Genomic DNA, 10,566 nt, shown 5'->3' on the forward strand with positions numbered 1-10,566 from the left:
GGATGGGCACTGGCTGGAGACAGTGTGATGGGGATTCATTGGCATCCCTGGAGTCTTGAAACTGGACGAACAGGAAGCATCCTGTTTAAAACTGAAACAATCTCACACCTTTTGTGAAGTACCAAGGAGGAGTTGGTGGAGCCTGTGGTATGTGGGAGGAGCTATGAGGTACTGGACCCACCTTCCCACCCCCTGAGCTCGGCCCTCACCCTGAGGACCCTCCCTCCTTAGTCATCTTCACACCCGCCTCAGGGCTATAGCAAGTTGTCACTCAGCTTAGCTCAGCCCAGGAGCTGAATCTGTCTCCATCTCTTCATTTTGATGGCAGCCTGGGATTGTTTTCCTTCAGAGATCATCTCTTGGAAGGACACCAGCTCTTATTACATCTCCCAGCTTGCCTGGAGGCCAGCTCAGCTAATCCAGCATCTTTGGCCACTGGATTTGCTTCTGGCCTGGGTGTTGCGACGCCACCTCTGGCACCAGTTGGGTGGGAAGACGGACAAAATAATTAAGCCCCATGAGTTGAAAGGAGAATTAATTCCCCTGTACAGGCTTTTGTTTCTTCTCTTCCTGGGTAACTTCAGATGTGTTAATCCAGGACTGTTCTTTTTTTCTTTTGTAACAGGTTTAATTTATAGCAGCACTGTTTTTTTTTTTTTTTTTTAAACTGCAGTTTTTTATTAGAATGTAGTCCATGTGAACTTTATAACACTAAAGATATTTCCCTTGTTTATGGTGAAAATGACTTAACTATATGAAACCCAGTTTTGCCAAGAGGAATAAAAGATTACCCCTAATCTTACTACAAATTCACTGGATCCGGTTTCTGTGTTTTCCCTTCTAGTTTTTCTCTGGATGCGTATTTAATTGTATGGGAATATGACTCCAACACCGAGAAGGCAATGGCAACCCACTCCAGTACTCTTGCCTGGAAAATCCCATGGATGGAGGAGCCTGGTAGGCTGCAGTCCATGGGGTCGCAAAGAGTCAGACACGACTGAGCGACTTCACTTTCACTTTTCACTTTCATGCACTGGAGAAGGAAATGGCAACCCACTCCAGTGTTCTTGCCTGAAGAATCCCAGGGACGGGGGAGCCTGGTGGGCTGCTGTCTCTGGGGTCGCACAGAGTCGGACACGACTGAAGCAACTTAGCAGCAGCAGCAGCAGTCTGAGAGTGTTGGCTACCCAGGTGGCTCAGTGGTAAAGAATCCACCTGTCAATGCAGGAAACGTGGGTTAGATCTCTGGGTTGGGAAGGTCCCCTGGAGGAGGAAATGGCAACCCACTCCAATATTCTTGCCTGGGAAATTCCATGAACAGAGGGGCCTGGTGGGCTGCAGTACATGGGGTTGCAAAAAGTCAGACACAGCTGAGTGACTGAGACATAGGAAGCAATCTGAGAGTGTATGTATAGCCCCACCTTGCTACATGTTCTTTCTTACCAGCATTAACTCGGAAAATACTTTCAGTATCATAATTTACTTAGCCAACCTCCTCTGGCTAGAAATTTCCTGGGCTCTGTCAGTCCCTGGGGGTCAGGCAGAAGGTGGGCTAGCTTCAGAGCAGAGTTCAAAGGACTCCAATGAGCCGTCTTATGCTCCTCTGCCCCCTGGCCCTGGGCCTGACTCCTGCCAGTCAGTTACTGCCATGCTCAAGTACCCACTGAAAGGAATGCCTCACTCATTGCTCTGTAGGGAGAAGGCCTTTCCAGGGCACATTTTTGCAACGTCTTTGATTCATGCAGGTGTGCATCCGCTGGGCTCTGACCATTTGGACAGACATCTCCTTTACCAGACAAAAGGCAAGGGGCCATGTCGTGTTGGATCTTTATTACTGGTGCCCAGGACTTAGTAGCAGCAGCAGGAGGGTTCTTGGAACATAACAGATTTCAGCAGCTGTTTGTCAAGTGAATGAAAATCAAAAGAATGATTCACAGCTCACGAGGAAAAATGTAAGTCTCCAGTCCCCTGTTCTTTCCCCAGCCTGGGCTGTAGAATCTGATACATGGCTCTGCTTTAGGGCTGAGAGCTTTGACTCAGGGTAAAGAGCCTCATTATTCAACAGCTTATTTCTTCCTGCTACGTAACCTCTGCACCTCTTTCCTTAGAATCCAGGTCTGTGTTGTCCCTTCCCCATCCCTGGACTTCAGCCATAACATAATGATGACGATCATGTCCCTACAACCAGATTTAGGTCCCCATTTATTTAATGGGGTGGCCAGTGTATCTCAGCTTGTCCAGGACTTTCCCAGTTTTAGCCCTGAAATCCCTACTCAGTCCCAAGTAAAGGGGGCCGGTTCCCAGCATCCAGTTCTTAACATGTCCTGTAGAGGGCGCCGGAGGCACAGCACAGGTGCGCGATGGATGGAACGTCTGTCTGCTCTCCAAGTTGGGAGGTAATATCACTCCGACACCATCGGACAAAGGGGTTCTGCCTCCGGCCAGAGTGAGTCAGAAAACAGCCCCTCCCCGCCAAGTGTCAGGGAACCGACCCCTGCTGGAGAAGAGGGAGTTAGGTGGTCCACAAGTCTGCTGCTGAGAGCCCTCTCTGTTTCTTGCTCCTGAGAAAGCAAATCATGGATTAATAAACCGCGGTTTAGTTTCAGGCTCTCAAGCCTCCCAGCACTAATTGTCCTGATGGCAGGACACCCAGGTTGCATGGACCCAGAACACTTTCAGCCACAGCAGAACAAACGTGTCTGTCAACTTCCACCTGGTTTACAGGCCTACCTTAGGAGGGCTTCCCTGGTGGCTCAGATGGTAAAGAATCTCTGCAACTGAGGAGACCCAGGTTCCATCCCTGGGTCAGGAAGTTCCCCTGGAGAAGGGAACTGGCCACCCACTCCAGTATTCTTGCCTGGAGAATTTCATGGAAGGAGGAGCCTGGTGCGCAACTGTCCATAGGGTCACAAAGAGTCAGACATGACTGAGCGACTAACACTTTCACTTTCACAGGAGCTTAAGTCAGAAATCATAAAATGTACCTTCAAAGTGGGTGGTGACAGTAAAAAAAAAAAAAAAATCTTGCTACAATAATTCTAGTATCAATACAAGGGGAGGTCTTCCCTGGTGGCTTAGTGGTCAAGAATCCACCTGCCAAACGAGGGTTCAATCCCTGGTCGAGGAAGATCCCACATACCTTGGAGCAGTGGAGCCTGAGAGCCACAACTGTCAAGCCTGCGCTCCAGAGCCCGGAAGCCAAGCTACTGAAGCCTATGCATCCCAGAGCCTGTGGCCTGCAACAAGAGAACTCACTGCGATGCGAAACGTGCGCAGCGCCACGGGGGAGCAGCCCCTGCTCGCTGCCACCAGAGAAAACCCTCGCAGCAGTGAAGACCCGGCACAGCCAGAAATAAAATAAAGAAATAAATTATTTAAAAAAAAAACACAACCGGAGACCTGTTCAGATCCTCCTTTTTGCATTAGCATGGCTGCAGCCAACTCAAAGCAGCTATTCTGATAAGCGCGAGTTTCCCGGTGCCTTATTTGCATCAGCCCCCTGCTTCCAGGTATAACGCCTATTGCTGATGTGTTGGGTTCAGCTGGGTTGCAGAGTGTTCAGGACAGATACCATCCTGGTGGGATCTTTTACCAGTTATCTCACGTGCTCCCCGTTTGTTGTGAAGTTATGTACTTTGGACGATGGTTACGGTTCATTAGGTATGCTGTGAGAACTGTTTTGTAAGACTGAGAATACCAACAAAATGATTTAAACACACAGAGCTGCTGTTTTTGACTTGGAATGCCCTATGTGTGGATGTTTCCATCTACACAAATATCTGGGAGATGACTAGATTATCAGTCTGTTTGTGCATGTGTGTGTGTGTCTTAGTTGCTAAGTCATGTCTGACTCTTTGTGATCCCGTGGACTGTAGTCCACCAGGCTCCCTCTCCATGGAATTCTCCAGGCAAGGTTACTGGAGTAGGTTGCCATTCCCTTCTCCAGGACATCTTCCTGACCCAGGGATCAAACTCTGGTCTGCTGCTTGTCAGATTCTTTACTGTCTTCTTTAAAGAGAATTTTACTGTGTTCTTTAAAGAGAAGTTATTTTCTTCTAATCCTTTCTCCTTAAAAAATCATTTTAAGGTTTAGGAGAAAAGCATTGGTGCTTAAAAAGAGTTGAAGAGAGGAGGCCAGTTGGCAATGAATTTGTATCTCACGGGTAGAATTTTATTTATCACCCATGGTAGTGGAGTCAGACAGATCTAGGTAGGAATCCTGTCTCCACCATAAATTAACTGTGTGATCTTGGACAAGTTATTTAACTTCCCTGAACTTCAGAGTCTCCATCTTTAAAATAAGGATGATAGAATATCCTATAGTTAGGGAGTTTGGGATTGACATGTACAGACTGCTATATTTAAAGTGGATAACTGACAAGGACCTGCTGCTGCTGCTGCTAAGTCGCTTCAGTCGTGTCCAACTCTGTGCGACCCTATAGACGGCAACCCACCAGGCTTCCCCATCCCTGGGATTCTCCAGGCAAGAACACTGGAGTGGGTTGCCATTTCCTTCTCCACCTACTGTATAGCAAAAAAAGAAAAAGATATCCTATTATCTTCTCATAAGGCTGTGGTCAGGGATAAACGAGATGATGTGTTCAAAAGTCCTAGCTCTGAGCCTGGCATCAGGTAAGCATTCAACAGTTTGAGTGGCTCGTTTTTTCTTAACTCAAAGCTGACTGTGTGGTCTGTTAACCCAGCTTTGCTTTAGCTAGAATGCTATTTCAATTGATCAAGTTGTGAGTTTCTTTGGATTTAGATGCACCTATTGAACGGGTTTAGATGTTTCCAAGTTTGCTCAGGTATTCTGTCTTGAATTATCATCTTGATCAACACACCAGCTTTTATTGAGTGTTTACTACATACCAGGCATCAGGCAACATACTTGAACCCAAAACTGCATGAAAGTCTGTGTTCTTAGCCACCCCTCCCCACTGCCTTTCAACATGGCTAATTCCATCCTTTATAGGATGGAATTTAGGAGTTTTCCTAGGTTAGATTTTACAAGTTTTGCTTTTGGAGAGCGTATCAAACTCTAGGCTCCTGGTTGCTGGCTACAACTAGTTTTTGGATTTCTGATGACATTGGCAATGATAAGACAAACAATGGTTTAGCCGTATGAGGTCTACTAAGTCAAGTGGCATAAAGAGAAACATGGAAAAGTACCACACGGTGGGGATGTCAAACTCTTGGCAGAGTTCAGTCCAGCTGGACTGGGAGGGGTTTTTGACTATCCTGAGGATCTGTTTCGAGGAACAATTCTTGTCCTGATGCTGAGACAGCTGGATCTTAGGTGAGTCATTTACTTCTCTTGGGCCTCAGTTTCCCCTTTTGGAAAATGAGGGGATTAAACCAAATTGCTGGTTCTCAAAACTTTGATGTGCTAGATTCCTAGGCTCCACCCTGGTAGACTCTAATTCAGTAGGCTTGGGTGGGGCCTGGCAGCCTCCCTGGGGATAATCTAATCCCCATTAATCTGAGAAATGTCCACCTAGACTGTGACTGACATTTGACTTTAAGGCTAATGTCCCAGGGAATGTGGAGTGTCTTTTGAGGAGGAGGAAGATCCATTCAAGGCGCCCACACAGGAAGAGACAAGTGGAGTTCAGAGAGTCAGTGGGTGTGGGTGCTCAGTTGTTGTGTCTGATTCTTTGCGATCCTTTGGACTGTAGCCCATCAGGCTCTTCTGTCCACGGGGGATTTCAGGCAAGAATACTGGAGTGGGTTGCCATTTCCTTCTCCAGGGAATCTGCCTGACCCAGGGACCGAACCCTCATCTTCTGTGTCTCTTGCACTGCAGGCTGACTCTTTACTCGCTGAGCCATCAGTACCTCTGCGTAACAGACATCTGAGGTTGGTGCTTGCTAAAATCTGTGAGACTCAACCAAGGAGGTCTTCTAGAAGGTTCCCCAAGGCTCACAGACTGACAGGAAACCACAACAGGGGTAAAATGCAAATATAACACACCCTATCAGACTTGACAGCAGTTCCGTATGTAGTACAATAACTCGTATCACGGAAAAGTTTATAAGTCATTTGTTTTAAATCTGTGTGTGTATCACTGCTATGTTTAAAATAGATAACCACTAGGACCTACTGTATAGCACAGGCAACTCTGCTCAATATTCTGTAATAACCTTAAATGGGAAAGGAATCTGAAAAAGAACAGATACATGTGTGTATATAACTGGATCACTTCACTATCCATCTGAAACTAACACAACATTGCTAATCAACTGACCGCCAATATAAAGTGAAAATCAGAAAAAAAATGTGTGTATATGTCTATGTATTTTTTTATTTTGGGAGTATGGAGAGTTCTGGAGGAAAAGGAGGTGAGGCTTCAAACAAGATTGCTTTTTATATGTACATCTCCTTTTATAAGAACACTGATCTCTGAGTGGATTCTCTTCTCTTGAGCCTTTTTGATTACTGCTCCACAGTGACGAAATCCCTAAGACAAATCTTCAGTTGCCATAACATTTATATTGTGCTACAACTTGTGGCTAGGTTTTTTTTTTTTTCTTTCACAAGAAAAAATATCTGTAGGAGTTGATTGAGTCCAAGATTGTAAATATAGACTTCAATGGTAAAGTGACCAACTCTTATCTTGACTTCAGGAATTAGATACGACTCAAAAGTATGAAAAGGACATGGGCTACAGTAAGTGCTCAACAAATGTTGGCTTTTATGATTATTCAGCATTAGGTGATCAAGGGATTGGCATTCACTAATTTGCTCTTGAGTCACAAACTGCTATTGACCCAGGGAGAGTTTCTAAGAAAACAAAGTTCTTGACACTCCAGGGATTCTAAGGGAAATATAACTTCATCACTGACTCAATGGACATGAATCTGAGCAAACTCTGGGAGACAGTGAAGGACAGGGAAGCCTTGCATGCTGCAGTCCATGGAGTTGTAAAGAGTTGGACACGACTTAGGGAGTGAATGACAACAACAAAAATCACCTCCCTTTATTACAGTTGAATCCAAAGAGCTTTATCCCACACTGCCATGTGGGATCCTTCAGGTGCTTTTATTTTTATTTATTTATTTGGCCTCTCCAGGTGGCATGTGGGATCTTAGTTCCCTGACCAGGGATTGAACCCTCACACCCCCAAACTGGAAGCATGGAGTCTTAACTACTGAACTGCCAGGGAAGTCCCTTTCAGGTTACTTTAGATGATGTTCTTAAATAATGTTCTTTAAAATACTTTATATTTAAGCATAAACATAATTGTGTTTATGCTTAAATAAATATCTGTACTTAAATATATTTTTATGACAGGCAATGGTTTTGCTGATATAAAATTTTCTTGTAAAATAAATTATTCAAGTGGAATAAATAAGTTGATTCAAAGAAAGCTGTTAAGTAATCATAGTACAGGCAGTACCCAGAAATGATAAAAATTGTGGCAGTGGAATGCAAATGATCAAGGCTTGAGAAGTGTGTGATGAACTGAATCTGCCTGTTCCCTGTTTTGCTACATATGAAAATACTGACCCTTTTTTTTATAGAGTTTGCATATGTCACACAGTTATAAAATTTTCATTTTGGGCGACACTGTGAGATCATCACAGAACAACCCTCCTTGCTTCAGACAGGTGGTTTCTGAGGTCTAGAGATGCTGTGCCTAGATTAAGTGCAGTACACTGCAGAGGAACTGGAGTTTGATCCCGTTAGAGAAAACATTCTTACTTTCTGGTGGTTTAGACCTCAAGAGTAGAAGAGGGATAGTCCTTTACCCCCAGTTCATCAACAGAGACATTGGAAGAGAGACAGTGTGTTCTATGGCAGGACCTCAAGGGGCACCAGTCTTGAAATATTCCAAGGTCTTTTGGTACACCTGAAACTAACACGATATTGTCAATCAACTACACTTCAATTTTAAAAAAAGGAAAATAAGAGCAACAAAAATAAATCATCCTATCAACATGAAGATGCCTAAAACAGTGTTATCATATGCATTCACTTCATTTTTTTCTCTTTTCTTTTTTGTAGATTTATTTTCTCTTTGCTTTAGATTATTCATTGAAACCAGTGCTACTTCTCAACCACAACTGTCCACAGAAGTATTACTAATCATTTGAGATGACTCAGGAAAAAAAAAACAACCCATAATCCATCTAGACTCAACTGTCTTAAGAAACCCATAGGATCATATGTCTATTCAGTTATTTAGGAAGAAAAAAAGAGAAATATTTAGAGATCTTATATTTGGAAAGGATTACATTGATTCTCTTTGACTTCAAGGTATAGAAGCAGAACCAGGAGGGTGAGATAATGGAAAGACAAGTTTTAGCTCAATGAGAGGAAATACTTTTAGTTAATTCAAGAAGTGAGCTGTCCTAAAAGAGGATGGACCCTACACCCTCCCCTCCCTACACCCTCCCTGCCTGACCCCCTACCCCCGCCAAGACTAGAAGTGTTCATTTTAGGTGACAATCCTAGAGGACTTGTGGAAGGGAATGGTCTTATCTAAGGGGCTGATGGGTGGGTGAGGTGGCTGACCCAAAGTCTTTGCCACTTCTGAAGGTCAAGTCTGAGGTGGCCTTCCTTGCCTTTCAAATGGCTCACATAGGGAGGTGGCCATGATCTGCAGTCACTGTCTCAGTTCTATGTAAAAAGCAATTAAATCATTTGAGAACTTTCCCTCCCTGTATGTCTTGAATACATGCAAAAAATTACATGTTTTTGTTGCTAAATAGGAAAACATGTGAACACAAGCCAGCTAATTTATCTGTTATTGTGTTGTATTTTAAAAATCAGGCTGTTAAATACTTGATAGTTCAGGATTTGCATCTTAATCTGGATTTTAATAATAGGCAGTAATTTTTAGAGAAGTGACAGCCTGGGAAGTCCAAAGTTTTATCATTTCACACTTAGAAAACTGTTATTAAGAGCTTATAATTTGGACTATAAAATGCAGAATTATTATGTTAGACCAGGTGAAATTGTCATCTTGTAGATAAAAACTTACATTGGCAATTTCATACCAGTCCATCTTAAAGGAAATCAGTCCTGAATATTCATTGGAAGGACTCATGCTGAAGCTGAAACTCCAATACTTTGGCCACCTGATGCGAAGAATTGACTCATTTGAAAAGACCCAGATGCTGGGAATGGCTGAAGGCAGGAGGAGAAGGGGACAACAGAGGATGAGATGGTTGATCACTGACTCAATGGACATGAGTTTGAGTAAGCTCCAGGAGTTGGTGATGGACAGGGAAGCCTGGCGTACTGCAGTCCATGGGGCCGCACAGAGTCAGACACGACTGATCGACTGAACTGAACTGAATATTAAGATGTTTATAAACAGTTTTATGATTACTAAGATCTGTAGATATTCTTGACTATATTCAGAATTTCTCCTACTGTGTTGATTAAAGAAACAACATTGTAAGCCAGATAACAATCCAGCATGATTTCTTCTAAAAAGCCTCAAGAGTTCCTTTCAGCTTGTTACGTGTGGGTTTTTTTTTTGTAAAGACACTGAGCCCTCTAATGTGCAAATCATTAAGAAGGTAATTGTTACTCCAGCAAGTTTTGCCCAGCAATGAGAAGCAATAGGGCAGAACTCCTGCCCTTGTTGAAGCCAGGCAGGGACACTGTGTGTGGTAGTGCTTCGGGGTAGAAGGAAGTGATTTCTGAAGTGAGGATTTAACACAGTATAATCCCAGCTTCATTGCCTGCTCACACGAGAAGCCGCAGCTTCAATTTAATGGCAGACAATAGGAATTTCACACTGTCAGCACCAACTGTTCAAAACCTAAACTAGTCTAAAAGGGAAGGATCAAAACTAAAAATGTGGGAGTTAAGCTCCAGATTCTCAAATATAGTGAATCAAGTATCTTATCTTTTCCATAGGATGTTTCTATGTTAAAACGAGCTTCCTTCCAGTTACGTTCCTGAAAGCTCTGTTCTACAGAGTATGTCATTTTCATGTACTGCAGGAGAGGTACTTAAAAAGTCATGCTTGTTGATAAATGGGGAGATATGACATTTGAAACGCCTTTAAAAAAAACTGGGAGACTGTTGGGGATTCCCCTTTGCCATTTGTTGTTAAAAATGAATAAAAATGTAAGGCCTCAAACTTTATGTGCATTCATACTCAAAACAAATGCATTAAAAATAATGGCTGTGGGACTTCCCTGGTTGTCCAGAGGCTCAATACAAGGGGCTCAGGTTTGATACCTGGTCAGGGAACTAGATCTTACCTGCTGCAACTAAAAATCCTGCATTCTACAATTAAGAACCAGTGCAGCCAAAAAAAAGAAAAAAATCATGTCTATGTGGAGAAGTAAGGGGACTGAAAGTAGTTCAGTCTATTTTATGTTGAAAGAGGCTCAGAGAGTTTCGGTGATATGCCTACTGGGATATGGAAGACAAGGACCTTGACCACATGCCACCTTCTTAAAGAAACTAGGAAAACAACTCCGTGTTTTCTGCATGATCACTCTGACAGGAAAGAATTTTGATTTTCCTGCCGTGGTGGAAAGCTGCCAAATCCCATCTTAGTTTCTGCCTGTTGCTCTAGCATTGCATGTGCAGGCTCGGTCTAGA

The 10,566-nt window shown here is 43.4% G+C and overlaps 1 long non-coding RNA gene across 1 annotated transcript; it reads right to left on the minus strand.

The window, feature by feature from the left end:
- Window positions 1-1,815: 1,815 nt before the first annotated feature.
- On the minus strand, window positions 1,816-3,197 carry LOC132657347 (uncharacterized). The gene is made up of 2 exons (XR_009595349.1): window positions 2,731-3,197; window positions 1,816-2,561 (listed from the first exon to the last, which is right to left on the minus strand). It is a non-coding gene; the product is annotated as an uncharacterized LOC132657347 (long non-coding RNA).
- Window positions 3,198-10,566: the final 7,369 nt, after the last annotated feature.

The sequence above is a fragment of the Ovis aries genome, chromosome 11 (genome assembly GCF_016772045.2).
Source record: "Ovis aries strain OAR_USU_Benz2616 breed Rambouillet chromosome 11, ARS-UI_Ramb_v3.0, whole genome shotgun sequence".
Lineage (NCBI taxonomy): Eukaryota > Metazoa > Chordata > Mammalia > Artiodactyla > Bovidae > Ovis > Ovis aries.